The sequence below is a fragment of the Anser anser genome (assembly GCF_964211835.1).
Source record: "Anser anser genome assembly, chromosome: 2".
NCBI classification, from domain to species: Eukaryota; Metazoa; Chordata; class Aves; order Anseriformes; family Anatidae; genus Anser; species Anser anser.
Genome location: NC_139721.1, coordinates 3,711,041 through 3,735,822, shown reverse-complemented (window position 1 = coordinate 3,735,822; position 24,782 = coordinate 3,711,041). Strand labels below are relative to the sequence as shown.

Below are 24,782 nucleotides of genomic sequence, written 5' to 3'. Positions count from 1 at the left end.
CCTACAACCCATTCGATATGTCTGATCTTTTAAAATGATTTCAGATTTGGGTTGTGAATTTCGGGGTGCAGTGAGTTAGTTTTCAGAGGAGTACCCACTTCAAATATTATAGTTCCAACAACCTGATGAAAGCAAGGGAAGGTACATGTAACGAGTCTTTTTCAGGCATCAAGAAATACAAAAACCCAACCTTTTGGGAGTCATGCATTCCTTTTTGACTGTCACTACTTCCAAACACTCAAATGCCTATTTCCTTCAAGTGGTCTATATCTTGGGAGGAGCGTATAATTTACCTGATGTCTTCTGTATCATTTTGCTAGCAGTAACATCTGAGTTGTGAGGTCAGCACTTGCCTGGCATATATTATCCAGCAACACTGTACAAGTCATTTTGACATATATCTATTACATAATATACTATAGATTATTGATTATATACACTCAAATTATCTGGCTCACCTTTCTTTCTGTTTCATGAACGTTTTGGTATGATACGAGTCCTCCTGTCTAGGAGCAGTTCAATGGGAAGATCTAAGAGGCCCTGATAATGATCTAAGGAGAAATCAGGCCATAAACCCATTAAATGTGTGGAATGACACTGGGTACTAGCCATATTTCATTGTGTGAGGCTGGCTTTAGCGTGGTGGTAAGGAGAACATACAGCAATACATACTTGTCCTGTGCCAATAACGTGGCTGAAATGAAACAGGGCAAGGACTCTGGTTTTAGGCTCTAAACAATTTGAGAGATGTGAAGCATTATAAAAGACTCAAATGACTACAAATCACTGCTAAGATTCTTACGAGATGTGGAAAGCCGAGAGCCTCAGAGGATTGACTCATAACAGGCACTTAGGTCCTAAAGACTGATTGATATATCGTTTTGCCTGAATGCATCAATGCCAGTAAGAAGGGCAAATATGAAATTTATGCCATCATTCACTGGGGAAGTAGTTACAGTGTGACACGTCAACCATCTTGATTCAACCTGCCATCCAGCAAGCTGCGCATCAGGGTTTTTAATTTATAAAAATGGCTGTTTTATTTTTCCCTTTAAAAGGATTTTATAAACAGCACATTTGAAAGCTGATATCGACTGTCTTTTGCTTCATTAGTTTCCTTCACCATATACTATGTCTTAGGGCAAGGGAGGGAATTATAAGATCATTATAAGGGTCATAACTATTGCTGTCAATAAAACATGTAAGGATGAATTCAGAAAATAATTCCCTGTGGGTACAATTGGCAAATAAATTTGATTTTTTTGGTGACTTTTATGTCGTTCTCTACAAGTGAGGACTTGGTTGCGAGTACCCTAGACCCAGGTTTCAAAGAAGGTAGCACTTTTTTCCACCAAGAAATTTTTGTCCTGGCAGGAAAAGGAGAAGCCAGCCATTTCTCTAGGCTTTCTTGCCATCTGGCCACTTGATTGGAGTTGAAACTAGGAAACAATCCAGATATCTAGAAAAAGCAGACCAACTATCTGGATATACCAATATGCAGTGACTGTGACTAGTTCTAGATTTGTTGATTTTTTATTTTTTTTTTTTTTGTCCAGGAAATGCAGAGAGGTGGGAGCTTGCGTGGGAAGTCCTCTTACTAGTATCACAAAGGCATAAAAGCATATTTATTCTCAGTGCTTCCTTACCATTGCTAGCCACCTAAAGCACCCACAGTCTCTTCTACTGTGGCACATTGTGGTATCTGGAGTGTTTGGTCCTAGGCAGTAGGGCTCTTGCGATGGCACTAGGCAGGGAGGTATCATCCTACAGGGTGCCAGAATGGAGTCAATACTTTGTATCCCTTCACTCAAATTCTGCTATCTGTTTTCTGTAGTTGAAGGCATACATTGTTCCTCCCAGTCTTATTTTCCCAGAATTTTAGTGGAGTAATCTGTAATCTTGACCTTTTCAGAAAGGAAATAATTGTGTTGTTGTTTTTTTCCTTTTTCCTTTAGAATAATTTTTTACTTAATTCGTTCAGTATTTCTAGTCTATTAAGTAATGCACTACAGTAGTAAATGGCATTGGTTTTGGTTTTGTCAAAAAAAATCAATGTGATATTGATTTTAACCTCTCCTCCCTTGAGATTTTTTTTTTCAGGAGATTTGTTTCCAGCCCTGTGATCAGGTCAGCAGCCCTTTTTGGAATCCTCCGTGGTGTACAAAACGCAGAATTCAGACCCACACATCACACTTCTGTGTTTTATTATTGGGGATGGGAAGAGCAGGATCTTCCTTCAGCTCACATGAAATGACTTTATATTTTCAGAAGGGCAGCTGGCTCTCGATCCCTGCCACCACTATGTAGTTCTCAGTGTCTCTGGGTGACAGTGCTTTACTCAAACAGAGTGGCTGATCTGCGGTGTGGAAACAGAATACCTGGACATCAAGTTATTGAAAAGAAGAATGTGAGAATGAAACAGATGACACAGAGAAAACTGTAAAAACAAACAAACAAAACCAGAAAGCTTCAAAAAGTATTGATTTTATGTAAGACCTTTACACCTCAGTTTCACGGGATGAAGGTTGTCAATATTAGGATAATCGTTGGATGGGTGACTCTTCACTCGGCCTATGCTCGGTCAGCCAGACAGTGAGGCTGGATGGCAGCCAGTAAATCTAAAGCTTTGAATTCAGCTATTTTATTTTCTTTTTCTTTTTTTGAGTGCCACTATTACAAAATTAGATTTTTATCGTGAAATGAAAAATTGATGATAGGGAAAAAAAGAGATGGTATACAATCGATCTTCTCCTTTCAAAGGAAAATATTTTCTTTCAAGTGATTTATGTAAGTGTGAAAAAAAATAACAAACTCTCTTATTTTAGTAAAACTAATGTGTGAAACAGCAAGGAGACATTCTGGAATTGTTCTCTTTCTGTTCCTTCATTATCACATGACATTCAAAAATGTCTCATACACTGGTACAATAGAGTCCACATCCCTGCTCACTTTGATTATGGGTCTGAACATTTCAGGAGCTCCTGTTCTGTGTTGGAGAGGGTTTGTGTCCTGACATACAGCGTAAGAAAAAATCCCAACTTGGTGGTATGGTGGGACAGAGAAAGCGCACACATACCAGCAGACAAGCATCGTGCCTGGCATTCATTTTCCCTGTGCCCTTAGATGAGGTCCCGCTGTCAGGGACAAAGCACAGCTTCACTGTTTTCCTAAATAACTTTCCAAGCTTGTAACTTGGAAAAAAAGCTGTAAAAATAAATAAATAAATAAAATAACTGAAATATGTTACTATAGCATGTGGTTGAAGTACAGGAAGCATTGTCAGCTGGCTGCTTGGAGTGGGACAATGCATTCCTTGGAGAAGAGTGGTGGCTGGAAAGAAGATGTAGTTCTTGGCTGTGTTGTTGATGGATGGGGAGCTCTATCACACCTCAGTTCCCTCATGAACAGCAGACCCTCATTTCCCTCATGAACAGACAGTATGTTTCTACTTGGATATCAGTCCCTTTGTACAAGTACAAAACTGTGGGTCACTGAAAGAAAAGAAAATGTGTTCTTAGTTTTCACTCTTCCTCTAGACCTGAGCCAAAAGCAAAGGTTGAACACTTCCAGCCAAATCCTGCACTAGATCATAGAATCATAGAATCACAGAATGGTTTTGGTTGGAAGGGACCTTGACGATCATTCGGTTCCAACAAAAGATTCACTTCATTGTTACCAACCAAAATGTTAAATGTCACCAGTTCCAACACCGACCCTTGAGGAACACCACTCGTCTCTGATCACTCCCTGGACATTGAACCATTGACTGCAACTCTTTGAATGTGACCACCCAGCCAATTCCTTACTCACTGAGAGGTCTGTCCATCAAATCCATGTCTCACCATTTTAGAGACAAGGGGAACAGTGCCAAATGCTTTGCACAAGTGTGTTCCCCTCTAAAAAAATCTCTCCAGGCAATCACCAATCCTACAAACAGGAAAAATTCCCTATGAAAATCTCAGAGTGCTGCTTCCTTCATGATTTTGGGGACTGCCTCCCAGTTTAAACATGCTTGGCAGAGGTAAAGCTGATCATAGAATCAAATTATCTTTTTGAACTGTACATGGCTGAACAACGCCAAAGGCAGAATTCATTGGGACACATTAAATAGTAAAGTTTAATACACTGAAAATGAATTTTAAATTGATTAAGGTTTATAAACAACACAACCTTGTTTTTTCAATTTTTCCAATTTTGTTTTTACTTGTTCCTTATGAAAATTAATCTATTTTCTCATGTCATTTTTTGGTACCTTTTATAGGTTGTCTTGATTGCTGTCAATTAGTTTCTTTAATGTAAGCAATTAAACAGTTGATCGTTTTGCTGGCTTTATCAATTATCTTCCTGCCTGACAATTGCTGCAGCTGTAACTAATTTTCCACTTTTACATTCATAAACCAAATCACATCAGCTGCATCTTGCAGACAATGGGAATATCAGGTGTTAGCTGAGGTGAAGAAGAGGGAATTGGAGAGGAGAACTGGCTTGAGATTTAGGTCCTTGTGTTATGTTTCTTACTGTTTTTACTGCTGTGAACTAAGACGTGATCTTTGGAATAATGGATGGTGTGGTTGAGACCGTGAAATGGTTTTCTGCTCATCAGGTGAGGTGACAGCTTGCTGGCAGTTACATAGAGCAGATAACTGTACCTTGCCATGTGTTAATGGAGAACTTGCCTGGGGTATCTGATGTGTAGTAGGCTATGGGGCTTCTGATAATTCAGACTCAGACTCCACTTGGAGAACCTGAATCTATAGAAAAGCTTTGAGGGAACAGGGAAAAGTGGAGATAAGGTACTGTCTCAGGCCTTAAACCTGGGATAAGGATTGAATGGACAGTCTCTCATCACACTGACATTAGCAACGTCAATCCAAATTCTTGCTGCTACTTGTCCATCATTTCAGCTAGCTAAATTCCTTTAGATTGCACCATTTTATAATCTATATCACACCTAATCCCTGCCTTCTTCTAGACACTGCTGTGTTGGCAACTTTGCTTTTCTACCTATGCAAGGTGCTAATTATGCTCTAAGTGCTTCCTGGAGGCACCTGTGCAGCAGATATCTCTGTCTGAAGGGCTGGAGGGAGGCATGGATAAACTTGGGTCTGAGAGCAAAGTGCTGTCAGGGAATTCTTCTGCTAATTGCCCCGTGCAGAAGTCCTTCCCATGAATCTCAGAAGAACAGTTAAACTCAAAAAATGCTTGTGATGGTTTCTTGAAGGATTTTCACAGCTGGACTTAATACTCTCCATCCAAATACTGGAAGATCCATTAAACAATGGGGGCAAAAAGTAAGCAACTGGGATTGGACCACAGGGGTTACCAGAGACAATCTGTAATGACATTTCACAGCCAGAACCATGCCATTAATACCGTCTTTCACTATAGCATGGGAAAGATTTGCTAGCAGTGGGGGAGGATATTCATATGCAGTTTTCTTTTCTCCACAGTTTTCAGACAAATATGTATGTAACTAATGTAAAATAAAATGTAAAATAATGCATTAATTTTATTATGTAATGCAACTCTGTGAGAAGCACAGTGGAGACAGTTTTGTTATTTCCAATACGGTCAGATGCTTCATGTGAAAATTCTACATAGCAAAGAAGTAGAGGGAGGTAACAGAGGAAAACCAGAAAACGCTTGTTTCCAAATAGGTATCTATCTGAGAGAGGCTGTCTAAGAACTGAAAGAAGGTCTGGCTCCCATCTGTCAGCATATTCAATGAAATGTCCTGGGGCCTTGGGTCTGAGAGGTAGCAGAGGAAACTCAGCCTCTCTCTTACATTTTGGTAATAATAGGGTAACTTGCTGTGCTAGGAGAGCCACAAGGAGGTGTATGGGGATATCTGGGTTGTTTCTGTTCTTGGGGTTTTTACATAATAGAACAAATGTTGGCAGTACCATTGAGGATGCTACTGGTTATCTCCCCCTGATGTTGATATTACCTTTTTTTTATTATTTTATTTTTTATTTTTTTTGTAAAACTGTATAACTTAGATAGTAGCCATTAGGTTGTGCTTAAGTCAAGCCTGATGTATTCTTGATCCCTCAGCCCCCAAAACCTGTGTGGAAGACATGCAGAGAGCCAGATGTTAGTTTCCTGCAGAGTACTCCATTTTAAAAAATGCAGTTACACCTATTTCATGCAGTTACACCTATTTCAAAGACACATTTTGGTGCCCTAGCAGATATTTGAGTGGTCTCATACTGAGGCCTCCACAAGGAGCTTTGCAGCTGATGATATATCTGTTAATAGCAGCTAATAGAAATACTAACCTCTTCTGACCTTTGAAGACTATAATGTTGCATAACCAGCTAAACTGTCATCCAGGCAGTATTTGTCAGTTCTTTCTTCCTTTTTTTTTTTCTATTGGATGTGGCAATAAAAATTTTGTCTTGATGCAGACAAGCACAAGTACAGCAGGAAGAGTTTATGCTGAGATATAAATTCACTGAATGGGAGGTATCTGATAGGCTGTGGGGACGGGGTCTGGTGGCTTTTTCTTCCTGCTACACACAAAATTGGGGATGATCCAACAGTCTGAGCATCTGTGCAGGGTGCACGCTAAGTTTGTGGCTGCCAGCTCAAACTTTGGCTGGTTGTTTTACTCCATCTCTTCATGACGGGCCAGGGCGCTCAGCCTTAAGATGTAGTGTAAGGTATTAAATGGGGACCCATAGTTATTGCAGTCACCTCCAGCACTCTCTCTGTGATACCTGGAGAGAGAAAGATGAAGTTTATCAACTTAGTGTCTCTAACTATTTACCCATTGAGGCACCTATTCTTCTAGATGTACTGTCTCAGTTAGAGGCCTAAAATTTAGCTCAGACTCAGGTATCTGAGCCTGAAATCAATAACTATTACATCCTAGACATCTTTGAAGGTCTCTGACAATTTTTTACACTTAAAATGTCTTAGTTATGTTTTCTTATATCCAAGAACTGCTGGTTGTGTTATAGACTGCAGTTGGGCACTGGGAGGCATGCAGTGGCTTGTAGCGTGGCTGGAATATGTGTAGTATAAAAAGCATCCTTCTGTTTTCTTATGGACTTACTCTATGCAGGTGAAAACTCAGTCAGATAGGCCTCATCCATCCCCTATCTCAATTTTTTTTTTCTCCTTTTCAGCTATAGGGTAATTGTGGTCTTCTCTAATGATCTTACAACAAGAAGTATGGCCATCGATGTGATGGCAGTGTTCCTGTCAGATTTATTGTATCTGAGAAATGTTTTCTCTAAATAAATTTAATATAGGCTTGGGAAAAGAAACAAACAACTGACTTTGCTTTTTGTTTTAGGATTGCTTGTCACTTTTTCAGAAATAGAGCCTGTCAGGATGCCTACTTGTTTATGTCCCTAACAACATAAGCATGGCCAGGACAGTCAGAAAATACAAAATAAATCACAGGTATGGTGATTATCCTTCCACCCCAGTTTTAAACATCTCTTTCCTTATAGTAAGACAAAAGGCCTAACATTAAGCAGATATAATTTAATGAAGCTTAAATTAGTGAGCTAAAAGACATTTAAGAAAGTTTTTGGGTATGTAGGTTTCTTTCTTTTTCCCCCCCCCATTTTGCATGGCAACTTACTTTATGCTATTCATTATAATCCTTGCTGACAACTGTTTCCCCTAATTTATTCCATGTTGCGGTCCATCTGGTGCTTTAAATTCCAGCAGAAGTTTTTATAAAAAATGATTTCCAGAGCTCATTCAGCAAATTTTGCTGGAAGTATTTATTGGTTCTCATTGAGCACTTTGAAAAATCTGAACAGTATGGACCAATTTCTCATTTTGGTTGTAATGATGAATACATATATATTTCAGTCCTGCTGGGGGATATATATGCAATGCATCTATTGCTCATTCATATCAGTCATATATATACACACACACATTACTATTCCAATAATACAACATATAAGTCATTCCAGGTTATTATAAGTGGACCTAGCAATCCAATACATCATTTTGGTCCTTTCGAGACTTCCTACTATAAATCTCTGAGTTGTTTGAGATGAACTTCTGCCACTTATTTCCCTGAGGAGAAATTCACCAGGAATATTTTGGTCCAAGCAAAACAAAAATACACCTTGTCCACGTTAAAGAAATCCAGAAGACCTCTGTTGGAGAAGCTCAGATGCCCTTGCTGGAAAAGAGATGTGTATTCTTACCAGGTTTAGTGGAGTTCTAGTGACATTATCTGTGTTTGTATAACAAGAACAAAAATATACACCATGTTGTTGAAGAAATCTGGATACTTCCTATCTTTAAATTCCCTAATGGAAATCATAGAAGAGTCCTTTACCCATCACTAATTTTCCTTCAGCAGCTGTTTGCAGAAACTGTTGGCACTGAGCAGCTAATTTTTTATATAAAGTCAACCACCATGTAATAGGAGATGTGTGTCAGCAGGGTCCCGATACACATCACTAGTTCTGTTGTAATCCAGAAATCTTAAATTGTCACTCTCTAATGGAACAAGAAATGGGTATTCTAAATTCATAAAGATTTATAAACATTCACTGCTGCCAGCTGACAGATATATGCATCACCTGCCGTTTTCTCATTCTTCAGTTCTCTCCTATGAGCCATGGGAAAATGATGTTCTTGCACCCTTCCTGCAGGGGTGAGAAATCTTAAGAAGGTCAAGTTAGAGAGTCTAAGTGAACTGGATGACTGAAAATGAACCAGCAGGGAAGAACAAGCCACTTAATTTGATAAATCACGACACAAAAAAAATGCATAGGATATTACATTGTGGATCATTACTTGCCTTGTGTTTGGCAGGGTAGGCACTGGATGTTTTTATTGTAGGGCACAGGGCCTGTTGTGTGGCTTTGGAGTAGTGTAAAATATTCTGGTTTTAAACAGTCAGCCCAAGACAAAAGGGTTGTCAGAAAACACTTTTTCTTCCTCAGGTAAGAAGCTGATATTTTATTATAAAAAGCAATACCCTCCACCCATACAAAAGCAACACATAAAACTCTTAAAACTGTATTTTGGGATACTGCCTGCAAAGAAGAATGTTAGCATTCAGTCCTGAAACTGGTAAGTATTTCCACTGAATTTCATTATTATCATGAATCAAGCTCAGCATAATCCACAAATGAAAAAGACTATTTTACCACTAGAATTCACCCTGATAGCCCTATATTTACTTCACTTATCTGTGTTTTACTAAAATGGCATCAAAGTTTGATTTGACAAATGGAGAATCCATCATTTCCTACGGGGAGTTTACTGCAGTCTAATCATCTTCAGTCTTACAAAAAAAATGGTGTCTAATTTCTAATAGGAAATGGTGTGGATTTAGCTCCCAGCCACTGGTGTTTGATCTGCATTCCTTCTCCAGATTGAAGAGCCCTATTGCCTTTACTATTTCCCCTGCATGAATTTTCTCATTTGCTGTAATCAAAACACTTTTAACTTCTACTTTTTGATAAGCTAAAATTATTCAATGCCCTTTAAATTTCTTGTGGTATTTTTTCCATCCCTCAGACTTGGATAGCTCTTGCTTTGTATAGAATATAAAAAATGCATCTGACCAGATGTGTAAGGGAAATCATGTCCCAGGACATATATATATACACACACACGCATATGGATTACAGGGTGTTACTCTCTTGAGAGCCTACGCAAGATGGCTGATACCATGGTACACACTCATTAGATAACATCTCCTTAATTTTTTGGGCACAAAGCTGTGTTTGGCTGTATGGAAACAGTTACATGGCTATTTCTCAATAATATCCAGGAAATTTTTAAACATCACCATTATTGGGTCTTGGAAGAAATATAGTCATTTCCAGCCTCTCTGTTAATTCTGCTCCTGTATTCTCATAATCCATCAAATTTGGTATTGCCTGTAAACAATAGCAACAATGATGAGTTTTGGTGTTTATTTCATGATCATTGATTTGGGTATGAAGATAGGGTTTCAGACTAGATTCCTTGGATTTCATAGAGATGAGACTCCAAATGTATTCGGTTACTTGTAGAAGAGAAACAGAAAGTGGATTTGTGATGTATATATGGAAGAATTTATCACCATTTATTTAATCATTTCCCAAACAAAGGAAAATAGATGTGATGAAGTTTTATTGGTGTGTGTATGTGTGTACATACCATTCCAAAGTATTTATGTTGTGTGTAAATCAAAGGAAAACACGCAGTGCAATGTGAGGTGGTCAATAAGAGTTTATGTTAAGTTAGCAATGGGCAGCTGTGAAATGCATTTTTGACTGATGATCTCGCATATAACTGTAGATAGTTCCAGCAATTTGTGCTCAGTTTTAGGCTCTTGTCATTAACTTGGGTAAGTTACCAGCTAGAAGTAATTTGTAATTTTAAATTAGTACAAGATTCATGACATTTCTCTTTTGGGATTGTTCCTGTGACTGGTTCCCTGCTATCATCTACACATTAAAATAGGTAAAGCTGCTGTGGTCAAACTCTATCCATCAGCTACCTGTTCCTGCTGTTCCTGTGGAAGCCAAAAATTATATGAAAAAGGAGAGCAAAGGCAAATCATTGTTGACAAATCTTCATGTTTTTTGAGCTTTCTTTATTTCCATTTAATTCTGTTTTTCACTTCAGGGATGCAAGAACTAGTGAGTGTTAATGTTTTAATTACCAGGTCATCTGACCTGGAGAAATCAATTATTAGATGTCTGAACAGAGAAAGCTAGGTGGAAATTTTAGAATCATAGAATAGTTTGGGTTAGGAGGGACCCTGAAGATCATCTAGGACAGCCTTAATGCAAAATTAAGGACAAATCCAAAATTAAGGATTAAGGACAGCCTTAATGCAAAATTACCTACTGGTCATGTGATACACCTGCACGATTGGAAACCTGGTTTGAATGCTTGCATGAAATCATAAGGGAAGTGGATCTGTACACAGCATTTTCCTTCTGCCTTTCTACAGCATAATGAACAGCTCAACATTTTTACTGTGATTATTTTCACTGAAACATCTATAGGTCAAGAGATTAACCTGATTTTTTGCTCTTTTTGGTATCTAGTCTGTACTTCCAATATTTATAAGTATCTTTTGATCATAAATAGGAACAAAGCAGTCAACTGCCAAGAGACATTATTTAATCAGGTAGTTCATGAAACTCAGTTCTCAAATCTCCAGGGCCTCAACATGCTCCAAAGAAAGGTCAGATAAGAAAAGCTATTCAAATGAAAGTATTGTAGAGCTTTTACTATGTTTAAAATGAATATCAGTCACAAAATACAATTCTGCTCTGTAAAAAAACTGAACTGGCACAAGCACTTCAGATGGTTTACATGTAGGTATATGACTAATTGCATGACCTGGGCTGAGGAGGAGGCCCAGGGCGAGGGAGAAGCAGCAGAGGGCCCAGGCCCCAGGAGGAGGAGGGCAGGAGGGGCTCCAGGCCCACAGGCAGCAGGGATTCCCCGGCAGCCCTGCAGAGCCCCCGCTGGAGCAGATCTCCACCCTGCAGCCCGGGGAGGACCCACGCCGCAGCAGGGGGACATTTCCTGAGGGAGCTGCGGCCGTGGGGAGCCCCCGCGGGAGCAGGGTGTTCCTGAAGGGCTGCAGCCCGGGGCAGGGCCCCCGCTGGAGCAGGGCCATGGGTGAGGAGGAAGGGGTGGCAAAGAAGGGCTCCTCAAAGTCAGCAGATTGAGTTTCTGGAGCCTGGGCCATCCATCCCTGTGTGGTGGTTCATGTCCTCCTCTCCTCCCGCCAGCCTCTATTGTTGCTGACAAGGCTTGGTGAGAAGACCTCTAGATTTCTTCATGCTTTTCCCTTGTGTCCTGCTTATGTTTTGTACACAGAATAGAGCCAACAGCCTGCTTAGAAGCTAAGCTTCTAAGAAGTCTGTGTATAAGGAGTCTGTCAGGTTTGCTTGCAATGACGTGGAAGTCATGGAAATTGGGTTTTGAGCCTCTCAGCACACTTCCTGACTTCGTAGGTGCATGCTGCTGATTTTGGATGTGTCTCATCATAGGCTTCAGGAGCTGACAGCGATTAATCTTTCTATAACCTCTCTATCCTGTCCCAACCTTTGTGAATCATCAGGATTTAGTCATTGCCTGTTTCAGAGCTGGTTGTCCTGAGAAATTGCAGGAAGCTGCATGATACAATCTCGATGACCTGCTAGGTGTGAGTAACATATGCCATTTTGCTGCCCTTCTCCTGCTGTTGTTTTGCGCTCCTGCATTCACATTCAGTCTGCATTTGTATCAATGTACACATTTTTGTTACAATTTACCACAGCCCTAGAAGCTTCCTGGGCTTCTATTTTCTAATACATTATAGGCACACTGGTACCTGCTGGCAAAAATATGATAGATAACTCTTATGATTTTTTTCCCCACAAATCTCTGAGTCTGCTGGTGTTGCCCTTAGTATTTCAGCAATATGTTATAGTAAACTTTCCTCCTTCCTGATCCACCATTACAAAATAAAATTACAGTTTAGTTCCTTCAACATAATTATTTTGTCTATAAATTCCAATCTGATCCAATCTTCATATAGTCTCTCTCCAATCCAATTTTACTGGATTTTGGTGAACTTTATGATATGTCTTCCTACTTTCTCATCCTCCTTATTTACTTTTTATTACCACAGTTTACCCAAGACAAACTGGAAGAAGTTTGAGAGGAAAGGGAAGATATGCCTGCAGTTGGTAGGACAGACAGAAGGAAATCTGTTGAGTAATGCCAAAAATATTTCTTTCACTTTTAAATACAATTCTAAAGTCTCTTTCTGTGAGTTGTCATAATACTCTTTCACTGGCTGTCTTGCTGCATTCTTGCCAAGGACTACTTTGCTGGCTAATCAGAACTTTACTGGTTATTTTAGAGATTACAGTGGACATCACATTGGACATCACATCACTTGATCCAAATTCTCCTTGCAGCATTCAGCTCAGAGTGGCAGCTGACCCTATCCTGAGATTATCTGCATAGTGAACAATGCCAAATAGTATGATATTTTGTTGCACAAATCCCAGTTATGACAAAGTCAGGGTATTCAAAGGAAAACTGAGCTGTGCAAGAATGGGGCAGACATTTTTAATGAGCTCATATTAATAAGAAAAACCTTGTTTTCTGCGAGATTCCATCGCATAGCATGTTTCACACAATGTTAAATGCTGAAATGTAATTTCAGAAACCGCACAAGGTTTGTATTTTCAGTCTTGTGTTCTGCTAGTAACAGATGAAGAAGAAATATTTAATGTCATATTTAATATATTAAGTGTATTTATATATTTAATATATTTATGTGTTTAATATAATATTTTGTAAACCACAGGATGATTCCAGAGGTCTTAATGATGTAAAACAAATGACAAATGTTCAATTGGAGGGCACTAAAAAAGTGCAACATTGTAGCTAGATAGAGGCAGTACTAGGGTCTATATTAATTTCTACAGAAATGTGCAGTAACTGATTGCAAGTGCCCATGATCAACAGCACAGGCAGGCAATCTCAAGATTGCAGATAAGAGTATAATAACGTTAGCTTATTGAACAGGCACCTTGCAACAGAATTAGATCTGCAGATCAGGTCTCTCTGGTATCCTTTATTGCTACAAATGTTAGCAGTGCTTTGCTATTATGAAAGGAAAATACACCTAGAGGGAGCAGTGGATGAACAACATCAAGTACCTGTGGAATAGGAGTCCAAACTGGGGGCCGGATTTGGCCAGAGCATAGTTCATGTCCTTTTGTCCTATGCATGCCAGTTTTCTTTAGATGGAAACCAGTATGTGTATATGGATGGGAAAACAGAGCATCATGAGCTCCTACAAACCATGAAGAATTCTTGTGTTCAGTTATGCCTTGGGGGTAGTTTTAGTCTGTATCACAGATTTCCAGAATCTTACCCAGAAAGTGAGGTGGGACTTATCACCTGGCTCACAATAGGTCCCACAAATCCTCCTGGCTCAGTGTTAGTTCATAAGGGTCCTACCTTTCCTAAATCCTCTGTCCAATACCTGGAAAACTTCATGATCACTTTGTTCTAACCACAGCTTCAATACAGCTTAGTAAACATTTGGTATGAGTTGGAAATTTTCTATGGGATTTAGCACCTTCCTTTTTTTTCTGTCTGAAAACAGTTTCTAGTATGGTAAGAGGCAGAAAATACAAGAATGAGGCAAAGGTAAAGAATGATAAGGGAAATTAGCAAGGAGCTGATGCATCCAGTTAAAATTTTAACTGTAGACTGTGTACTTTTACAGATAACTGCAGTATGATGATACTTTTAGTTCAATTTGTTGGGCCCATCAAGGAAGGCAGTCTAAGGCATGTATTAGTCTACTTTTTATCTTGGCATTTCTGTATCCATGGAGCTATTTTAAGTAGCCTGAGAGTCATTTCACATTATGACTATTTTCCCTTAAGTTAGGCCAAGCCAAGTGCGGAGAATTAATTTTAATTATTGCATGAAAACAAAGACTGAAATGTGATGAAATTTGGCTGTTTGTTTGTTTGTTTTTCTCCTCTCTAGGCACTTGAATTCTCCAGGCTCTCTCCTCCTCTTTCGTATGGCATTTTGAAAGGCAATGACAGATTGTAAATTCAACCCAAGGTTGCTGAACCATTCAACAGAGTAAAGGGAGGCCTGATGAATTTCTTTTATGCGTCCTGCATAAGCATGTATTATACAGTCATTAGCAATGTGAGTGATAGTCTGAAGTTTGTTGCAGTTGCCATATGATCAATCATTGTACCTCTGTTTATATGGAAAATTTCTGCACCTCCCATGAGTTGCTCAGATGCTATTGTGCATAACCTAGTATCCTTGTCGTAAGACGCATCCTGGCCCTATGTTTGTGATGCTGACAATAAGCTTCAGCAATTGTTATGTGTGATTATAGGTGTCCAGGTCTGTTTGAGATGTTGTAGGTGATAAGACAGCCACATGTGGCAGTTAGATGTGGCTTAGGCTTATAATACATCAATGCCACTGACATGGCAGGAAGAGTTTATGTGATACTGTTATGGAGTGACAGATCTTTATCACCCATGGTAGTGTGGCATTTCCTTAAAACAGGTAGTTTAAAGTACCAGAAATTGGAATAGAAAACTTCAGACAAACTGTACAGAGATGCTGAGGAATGCAGACTTTGTACAAGTTTTTTTTTTTTTGTTTTTTTTTTATGAGTCTGAGTTCTGCAGTTCTGGAGGAGAGGTTTGCTTTTCTCTCTTCCTAATGGATTTTCTCTCTTCCTAATGGAATCCTAAACTGATCTTGCACAGAAACCTCTAGGTCCCAAATTTAACACTTGCTCCCCTTAAGAAGGCTTGTCCTTGTCACTTCAGTATGTTTTCCCTGAAAAAGTAATAAATAAAAAATAAAAATAAAATAAGTAACAAAAAAGATGTAGTTGAATCTGTTCTTTATATGTTTGGTAAGAAGAGTTTTAGGAAGAAAATTGGCTGCTTATTTAGCTCTGATCTTGACCAAAAGTTGCACTTCAGTGCTTCAGTCCCTTTCTCAGAGGACTTAACAGATGAACTGGCAGCTCCAGAGTTCTGAATAGCGTATAGACCTGTTCCTTAATAGCACAAAGATATGGTAGAGTTGATACATTGAGCCACAAAGGGCACCAGAATCAGTCATGAATTCCACCTGTAAGAGTAAACTAAACGCTGCCAGGACTCATTCTCCAGCCCAGAAGACAAGTGGCATGATGTGGTTTGCACTAAAAGGGGAAAATTTGTCTGCTGAAACAGGGTGACCTTATTTACACTTATTCATAGCAATTAGTGCTGTCTTCTGAACCATGCCTGGTCATTGGTTGAGGGACTGTGAATTAGGACAGGGCAAAGCTACACCTGCAACCAAGACTACAGTGAACCAAGCTGGATGATCAAAAGATAGTGCTCCAGCCTGGTCCTTTCATTTACAGCTGTAGATGAATCCAGTTGAGCCTAACTCTCCCTTTGTCACATTACAGGTTAGGGAAACTGAGGCATGAAAACAACAGTCCTGGGCAGATGACAAAACTATCTTTCTTATTTTATTTTTTTTTCTGCTGGTATATACAAGGACAGAGAAAGGAGAAGGCTGATTTGATATCCTGCAACGCTCTGCGGTTTAAATGCCAGCTAAGGTAGAATGCAATAACACTGTGCAAATATCTGTAAAGTGTAAACAGTTAAGGCAGGGAAGAAACAAGCCAAAGGACTCTCATGAATAAGCAATTAGGACCAACATAAAGTGATAAAGCAGAGGACAATATCAGCTCCATGTCAGGAGGTTTTCATGAAATGCTGGATTCTTTCTAATGGGAAAATGTAATGACTGGGCAGATTATAGAGTGAAAAACTACTTTAGATCCTGACAGACTGATACATAGCTATGTGTGGCTTAAGAGAGCTATTAAGATTTTCTGACCTAATTTCCTTCAGTGTTTGCCTAGGGATGGTTAACGTTTAGGTGAGATGAACAGGTATAAAGGCTGCATGAAATCTTTTTCCCTTGCCTAAAACTTTTCGTTATTTACAGTAACCTTTGGTTTTAGAATGGTGATTTTGTCATTGTACTCTTTTGGCCATCTCCTGGATGATGCAGAAGGCACTGTTGTTTAATATAAGACTCAGAGATCTGTACAGCTTCTCTTTTTGAAGGCTGGAGGTCTGACAGACTACATCTTAGAGACTGGACAAGTAAGAGAGCTGCTGCTAAACCTAGAAACATGAAGTCTCTGTGAATTTTAGCGTTTATAAGTGGACCTCACAGCAGTTTCTATTTCTCACTTTAACTTGTGCACACCTACAGACCACTCAGATCCCTACAAACAGCTTCAGCAGCCTGGGATGTCTCTTTCAGACCAACCTACTGCTTCACTGATTGCCTCAGATGACACAAAAGACTCAGAGGAGAAGTATTAGGAGGCATGTGTCTGGGCCTGATGTATTCCTACTGCTATGGACAGGCTTAGAGAGATTGTGGCAGCAGCAGCAGCCAGCAAGCAGCGAGCACCTTCAGCTCTGGAGTGCAGAACGTGGGGATGCCACCAGGAACTGAAACAGAAGAGTACTGGAAGAAACATTTCATTATTAATCAGGCATAATATGCCGGTGGGGGAGATTATTATTCCAGGTAGGTTTTTCTGTCTTCTTTTTTACATACTTCTTTTGTATGTTCATTATTTGCTAAAAGGCAGAATGGCTTTCAAATCATTTGGGCTATCTGAAAGCATCCCACAGAGACTAAACATCTCCTGCCTGGAGTTTTCTGTGTGCACACCATCAGAACGTCAATCTTCTTTCACCTGGAACCATAGTGGAGTATTTTAGCTGGATGTCTTTATCAGATCTCAGCTGACAGCCTGTCAAAGCATTCTTGGGAAATGACTCATTTGCAAATGGCTTTCCTACCTTTCTCTTCTCCCTTCACTCTGTTTTGCTCTCTTTCTCTCTCTGTCTTCTTAAATTGCATGCCATAAATAGCTCTTGAAGAAGTAGTTTGAAAAGCAGTGCATTTCATATAAATCAGTGGTAGGATGTTGCCAGGGCTGGAATTTCCTGGAGACTTTCCTGCAGAAAAAGGTGCGTCCAAGCTGTTTTTGCATAGTTCTGGTTATGACCGTCACAGTCTGTCAAACCAACGACCTGTCCTGACTGCTGTCATGTGTGAGATTGTGATCAGTTATGCTACCGACCATTTTCTATGCTATACTTAAGAGAAAAGTTTCTTTTCAATCCTGAGTATATCTTGTTAAGCCACTTAGTTGTAGTAGGTGGAGACTGATCTTAGAAATTTTTATCTTACATACACATAGCTCAGAGACCGAACAGTTAATACCCTGATATATCTCCTGAGATGGTGAAAGGTTAAAAATTAAACTCCTATGCCAAACCAAAGTCTCATAAACTTTTTTTGCATTTCAATGCTTCTAGCTGGAAGTTTCATGCACATGAAGTATTGATGAGTTCTGTTGAAATTTCCCCTTTGTTTGTATTGGAGGCCAAGAGCAAACCAATTTTTATTAAATCCATTTCCAAAGGACATGTGTTCTGTATCCCTGGAGAAGGATTAGTGCCTCTGAAAGGGGCATCCCCCATTTCTCTAACTTCCTCTGTGTTCCTCCCTACCCTTCTGCTTGCCTCCTGGTACCTCCTTGGAAAAGACCTTACACATAGTTATTTCAAAACTAAAACAAATTATCTGCCAACACTCAGCTCTCTCAGATCTTTTCTTCTACTAAGTGGTATAAGGTTGGACTAATCTTTTCTCTCTCACACATCCATACTCTGTAAATTGAGTTCAAATGATTTGGAGGAGGATAAATCAGGCTGGCACCATTCTCATGAATATCTAATCATCTAATCAGGCATTTTGAACCCGAGGCCTTTATGGTTGTGGTTACTTGATTTCACTGTTTCTGAATTTGTTATACAGAAGTTAATCTGAAAGAACAATGCAAGGAATCAAGTAATAAGTGGTATCTGTTATCTCCATACACTGACAAGGAATGCAACCACCAGTGATTTTAAGTTTCTTCCTATGCATATAGGCAGTGCTGTGCTATACTTAGAGTAATGAATTGAAGTGGTCAGAGATGAATTAAAATATATATTAGCTTATCTGTCTAGTGACTTTCTTGCTTTATAACCAGTTTTAATTGACAAAGGTTAGCTTTAGCCTTAGGTTAGTTTTCCTCTTTAAACTGTGGAGGAGGAAAGGGCAATTCAGTACAAAAAGCTGACAGAAGTGTTGATAAATCAGCCTGAAGCTATTTTAAAAGAAAAAAGGGGATGAAAGCTGATAAGTATGGAACCAACTCATGGTTTGGCTCTGTGAGTTGCCTTGTAAACCTGTCTTTGTTCATGCATTCAGTGAGAGTTTAAGCCTTTACAGGGCAGGGGAGCTCTGTCTGCTCTGCCAGGATTGTATCCCAGTGCCAGTAAAAGGCTGCAGGACTACAAGGAGCCCTGCCCAAGCCAATTACGTTGAAGCCATGTCTGGTTGTGTTCTGTGACCAAATCGGTAACCACACCAAGTGGATATATTTGCGTATGTTAGGTAGGAAGGATGATTTTATGTCCTTGATTTCTGGTGTGTAGTTTTGGGCACATCTAAACATAGATGTCATTGCCTTTGGAGATGCTGTGTAGTAATCCAGCTGGCCTCTATCAGCTAATCCACGAAGATGTAGGTCTTCCATAGGTATCATGTGTTCCTGCCCCATCTGAATGCTCTAGGTACCTTATGTCATCTTGGATGGTACCAGGGGCCAATGTTCAGGCAATGAAACTACACCTAAGACATCTACCACCCTCTGGACTCTGGACTGTTCAGATTCATTCACAGTCAGGGAAGCTCTAGTCCATGCAATCAAGAGGTCTGCAGAATGACCTGACCAAATGAAGGCATCTAATTCAGGATAAGGCAAACAGTGAGAAAACTGACTCTAAAGGGAGTCTACAGTGAGTTTCTGAGATAAAAACTATGCACTGTATACTTACACATTTGGCCAGATGAGTTTATCCTCTAGTGTTATTGCAAGCATTCCTAAAGAATTCCTTTAAAAAAAAATCATCTACAAACTACAAAACCCTTGCTAGAAAAAGTACCTTCTGCTTGTGCCTTCTGCCTGGAAATGAACTAATCAGCCAGCCAGCAGCAGCTACTGATATTTCATTTTTCAGCTTTGCTGGAGCAAGGATGGTCTGCTGATACTCAGGCCCAGCAGTCTACCAGCCATGCTCAGTAAGCACGGCCCCTGCAGAGCAACCACTACTTGGAGGCAAGGGTATTTGTATGTAGAAAGTGAATGTGAGAGCAGCATGCTTTGCTTACTAAGCAGAGAATGCAGGTAGAAAATAAATGGTTAATTTTAGAAATTCCTGGGGCCAAAGCTGGAGGCACAAATAGTACTAGAAAGTTTGGTGAGAGCTCTTCTCAAGCAAATCTAGTCAGAAATGTAAGAGGTGAGGCAGTGTTGAAAGTGTTAAAAAGAGACTTTGTTACACTATGTGCTCATTCAGCCACAAATCAAGTTAAATGGGAATGAGATATTGGCAATAGGATCTGCCACTATTTAGCAGGTGGTGTGGGGATGAGTTTTTTGTTATCTGAATTTTTAAGTGAAGCCTGAAGAATTGAACACTTCTGTCTGAAGAGATATGAGAATGCTGTTATCTGCAAGTATTTACATTGAAGGCAGAGACTGTAAATGGTCCAATGAATGGCTTAGAGTGTTTAGGGAGAAATACTTGGTTTAATAAGCAGCTAATTTTTGGAGAGGGTTTTGCAGACAGGAGTGCAGCTCATTCATTTCTATGGGATGCTGCTTTCTTTTTGCATTACAGGAAAAGGTGTGGATTGAGGACAATTTACCAGGCAAGACAACTGAACTGTTCATGGTAGGATCCATCTCACATGACTGTGCTCATCAAGGAGCCTTTTGAGTGTGTTTGACTCAGATTTCATTTGTCACACAACATGAAGAAGGAGTGGCACTTGCATGTTATGTGGACATTACAGACAGCAGAGCTTGCTTCCTTTGGCTGTAATCCCCTCTTCCCTACAAAGAACTGTCTCTATATTCCTATTAATCCTCTGATGGATATAGAGGTACAAATAACATTTCCTCTAAGGAAATCCTTTTTTTAAATTTTTTTTTGCTGACAGCGTTGTGACAAGGAAAATTATTTGGAAGCAATCATTCTCTGAAGCAGGAAAAAAGAACAGGGACTTTAATCAATGTTAAAAACTTCCTTTCAGATACATGGGAGAAAAAAGAAGAGTTAGACACTAGATGAAAAACCATTATGTGCGTCATCAAGCGGTACAAGCCTTTGCTTCGCAGTCCTCCTGGGATCTGGGACTGTGAGTGTATTAGCAGATAATAGATTTCTCTGCTGATGAGGATGATTTTGCAGTTGTCAGTCTGGATCGGACTCAGGATCTTTCCTAGACCACTATTCTGTCTCCAGCAGTTTTAAGTGAACCTGACTGCAGAGGAAGTGTACAAAATCATGTTGGAGAGGCCTATAAGATTTCTGTCGCCAGGCAAAGTTTCTTTCTGAGTAGTTAGAGGCTGGTTTAAGACTTGAAGCTGGAGGGTTTAATTCTGACTAAACTTCCTGTTCAGCTTTTTGCTTTTTATCTTAACTTTGGCTATTGTCCTTACCCATAAAAAGATCATATCGCTGAGGGTTGCATCAAGCAGTCTTTTATTTATTGGTGCCTTGTGACAGTCTGTCCCATGGTGGCAAATTGTTCATGGTCTGAGAGAGCTCTTATTTCCCATTTCTTTGATATTTCACATTTCTTATACAAGATTTCCTTCTGCTTTCTTAATTTTACTATGGGCAAAAGTGAACACAAGAATTCTGTCTCACCTACCCATCCCATAACTAATGGATGCCAGTTGGTTTTGACCAATAATATTTCTGTGCCAAAATGTGGAGGAATAAACTACTCAGAATGTTCTACAGCCAAATCTGATTGCTCTTACAAGCCAAACTATTACTGAAAAGAACATGTCTCTGTCCTCTTTGCACCCTCCCTTCAGGTATTTAAAGACATTGTTAAGATCTCCTCTTAGCCTTCTCTTCTCCAGGCTGATCAGTCCCAGCTCTCAGCCTCTCCTCTCACTTGATCCCAAACTGGCAGAATCAGTGAGTCCTGGAGTCATGAGAGCTCTGTGTCAAAGCCCACAAATAAAAGATTTTGTGATATTTTCTCTCTGTAGCTTGTGTAGCTGTTCACCCAGTTAACTTCTGTGTCCATTAGATGCTCTCAGCCCTAGCTGGCAGAATGACAGAGGTCTCAAAGATACTCATCTCCTTTAAGTTTTATTAAAGTAGGTGGCAGGGTAGAGAGGTTATTAAATTGTTAAGAGTGAGAAGAGAGATTCAATGACTATCCTTCCCGAAAGGGAGCCTGTAAGGGGAGCCCAGCCCTTGTAGCACATAACAGGACATGCAGATATGATGCTTTGCTGGTTCCTCTGCTCACACAACACACCATGACATTTCTGTTGTACAGAATTGCTCCCAAGCAGCCCAAACCCTAACGATGCAAATGTTTCAGACATGAGGTGGCAAACAAGAAGAACTGCCACTTATGCCCCTGTATGTTTACTGTTCATTTTAAATCTCATTATGTTTATCTGAGCTTATAATCTTGTAGGGTGAAGGGGTAAAACTGATTACTGGATGTTGAATTCTAGGTGTCTGGGATGCTGAACATGTAAATACAATACTACATTGCTGCAGTTAATGGCTAAGACAATATGAAGATACATTAAAGATAATGGATTGAGAACAGCAAGGAATATGAGATACATGGAAGTTGTCTCTTGTGTGAGGATGCTTCATTTGATCTCTGAAGGCAGGAGAAAAAGAATATAATACTCCCACAGTTACTGAGAGGCTTTTCAAATTCAGCCGACATACGGAACTAAGTAAGAAGAAGATGATACTTGTATACTGTGAAACATGAAGGCTCTTGCTATGTGCAATTATGCTGTCTTCTCTGGCAACATGACTGTGAAAAGAGGTAAATATCACTGCTTTCTGCCGTGCAACAGCTGTAATAATAACCACATTGTGGCTCAGACAGGGAGTGCAGGCACAAGAGCCTTCCCCTCTTGGGGTCCTCTTAGGAGGAAGAAGGGAGCATGAACACAACCCACTGCTTGGGGAAAACACAGGAGAAGGAAGGTGAAGTGATGAAGTGATCAGTGATGAAAGCATATGGGTATGTGCATGACTCCATATGTGTGTATGGAAATGGTAATTATCATGGCTTCCAAACCAACACCCTTAGTGCAGTTGGAGTGAATGGGAATAATGAACACATGACTTCTATTTCAAGTATACCCAATCTGCTGATAATGCCTGGTCCTAGCAAAAGGTCTGTGTTTTGCTCTTCTGCATGCCAGGAAGTCAACATGCATTCAGCAGTGATTGACATAACAATGTTTACTTTGGATTTTGTATGTTTTTTTTTTCTTCCCCAGCAGCAAAATTATAAATTTGTTATGTTCTTTTCACTCCTCTAATGAAGCAACCAAACAATTGGCTTGATCTTGTTAGAAAAGGGGAGTCACATAAGTAGCCAAATTAGACAAAGTCCACTTGAGATATTTACTTGACTTCAGAGCTCCCCCATGAGAAATGTCCATGCCAAGAGTTCATCTCCTGGTATGACAGATGCTACGCCATGCTGTCTTTTATATCCCTAGGATTGGGGTCTGTAAACTTGTATTTTCAACAGAAATAAAACATTTGGAGAGAATGCTGCAGGGATTAGGTTTTTGGCTATTCTTCCACATCTGCCCTTTGGAGCTGGGGAAATATTTGTGAGGATAACTGCAGTAAAGACTGGGAAACATTCAGATGGTGCAGGGAAGGGTACTACATAAATAAACTGTATAGAGAGATGCACAAATTGCATTTAACAGCTGAGCCAATGAATCACCATTGTTAGAATACATTTGATTTTCTCTATGCACAGCAATTATAGGAGATAGCTTGCAGGTGAATGTAGAGATGATAGATTCAGGTCTCTGCGCAACAATGACAACTGATATAATGAAGATCTAATGAGAACAAAATTGAGATTTAGAGTTACAGATGGCATTCCTTTCCATCACTATCTGAGAAACATTATTTTCTTCAAGGATCTGCAGTATCTTTTTTCTGTGGTGCTTTATAACAGAACCAGCCATCAGTAGGACTAGCTGTATAAAATGACTGGGGAGTGTGTTAGGGGATTATGTCATCTAATTTTAGCAGCCTAAAAGCTAAGAGTCTTGTCCAAATCATCTGTCTAGTGTCCCTGTAGATTGGATGGAAAGAAAGACACCCCAAGAAGACAACAAATTTCAACTACTGTTAGCACCCAACTCCAAGTATTAGGTCCTGAAACCCCTACAGAATTTCTGCTTAACTTTTGGGACTTGAAATTCTCAAATCATTGAGGTTTTTGTCAATAGTGTGTCCTGTCTGTCTCATTCCTGCCAATGAGCAATGGACAGCTTCTGAGCAGCTATCAAGTTCATTAGGGTTAATAAACTAGGGATTCTTCCAGTTGGCCTGTCTGTGGTCTTTTATCTCAGAACATACATATGTAATCCTTAGATGGCAACACAGTTTAAATAATTCTTTTATGACTTAGGGTAATGGTTAGAATACTTGCACTAGATATGGGAGACAGGTTCAAACCCCTTTTATCCTTGTCTTTGAAACCATACTTCCAAACTTCCATGACCTACACACTTGTCAGGAAGCAAGAAAAAAAAGTAAGCCAGAAAAAAAAAAAAGCCAAAGTGCTATGGAGGTGTTTTCAAGCTACTACATTTGAGGTGTGGAAGGACTGACCTGGCATAAGCCACATTGCAGCATGAATGCAAGGTATGAATCCTATCTGAGAAAAATCAAATGTTTGGTTGGCTTATGTCTGAGCCTAATCTGGGGTATGTAACTCATCTTGTGTAGTGCTGCAGATGTTTTTTGACCTGAAGGTGAAAGGGCTCCACAGAGTTAAAACATTGGTGAATTTAAGTCTCCTCTCTGTATTCAAATCTGGGGGTCCTTGATGTCTGTGAGAACTTGATATCCATGGATGAACTGAAATTGCACAGACTAGGTAGGGACATTATTGTCCTGTTATTATTTCCAGAGACTAGGTACCTTGTAACTCTCTGACAGGCAGTAGACTAAGAAAAGTGCAAACTTTCCCCAGCTCCCTGTGTGTTCGCTACAAGGCTAACATCTTCCCTGAGTGAGCACCTCTTCATCATTCTTCTGATTCCAGGGAACCTCTCC

General features: G+C 39.7%; 1 long non-coding RNA gene across 2 annotated transcripts; it reads left to right on the top strand.

The window, feature by feature from the left end:
* Positions 1-4,479: 4,479 nt before the first annotated feature.
* Positions 4,480-24,020, top strand: LOC310895526. Of its 2 annotated transcripts, XR_014580756.1 has the most exons (4): positions 4,480-4,603; positions 14,497-14,667; positions 16,774-17,097; positions 22,181-24,020. It is a non-coding gene; the product is annotated as an uncharacterized lncRNA (long non-coding RNA). The 2 variants fall into 2 exon arrangements; XR_014580757.1 differs by lacking the exon at positions 14,497-14,667 and having other exon boundaries at positions 4,490-4,603.
* Positions 24,021-24,782: the final 762 nt, after the last annotated feature.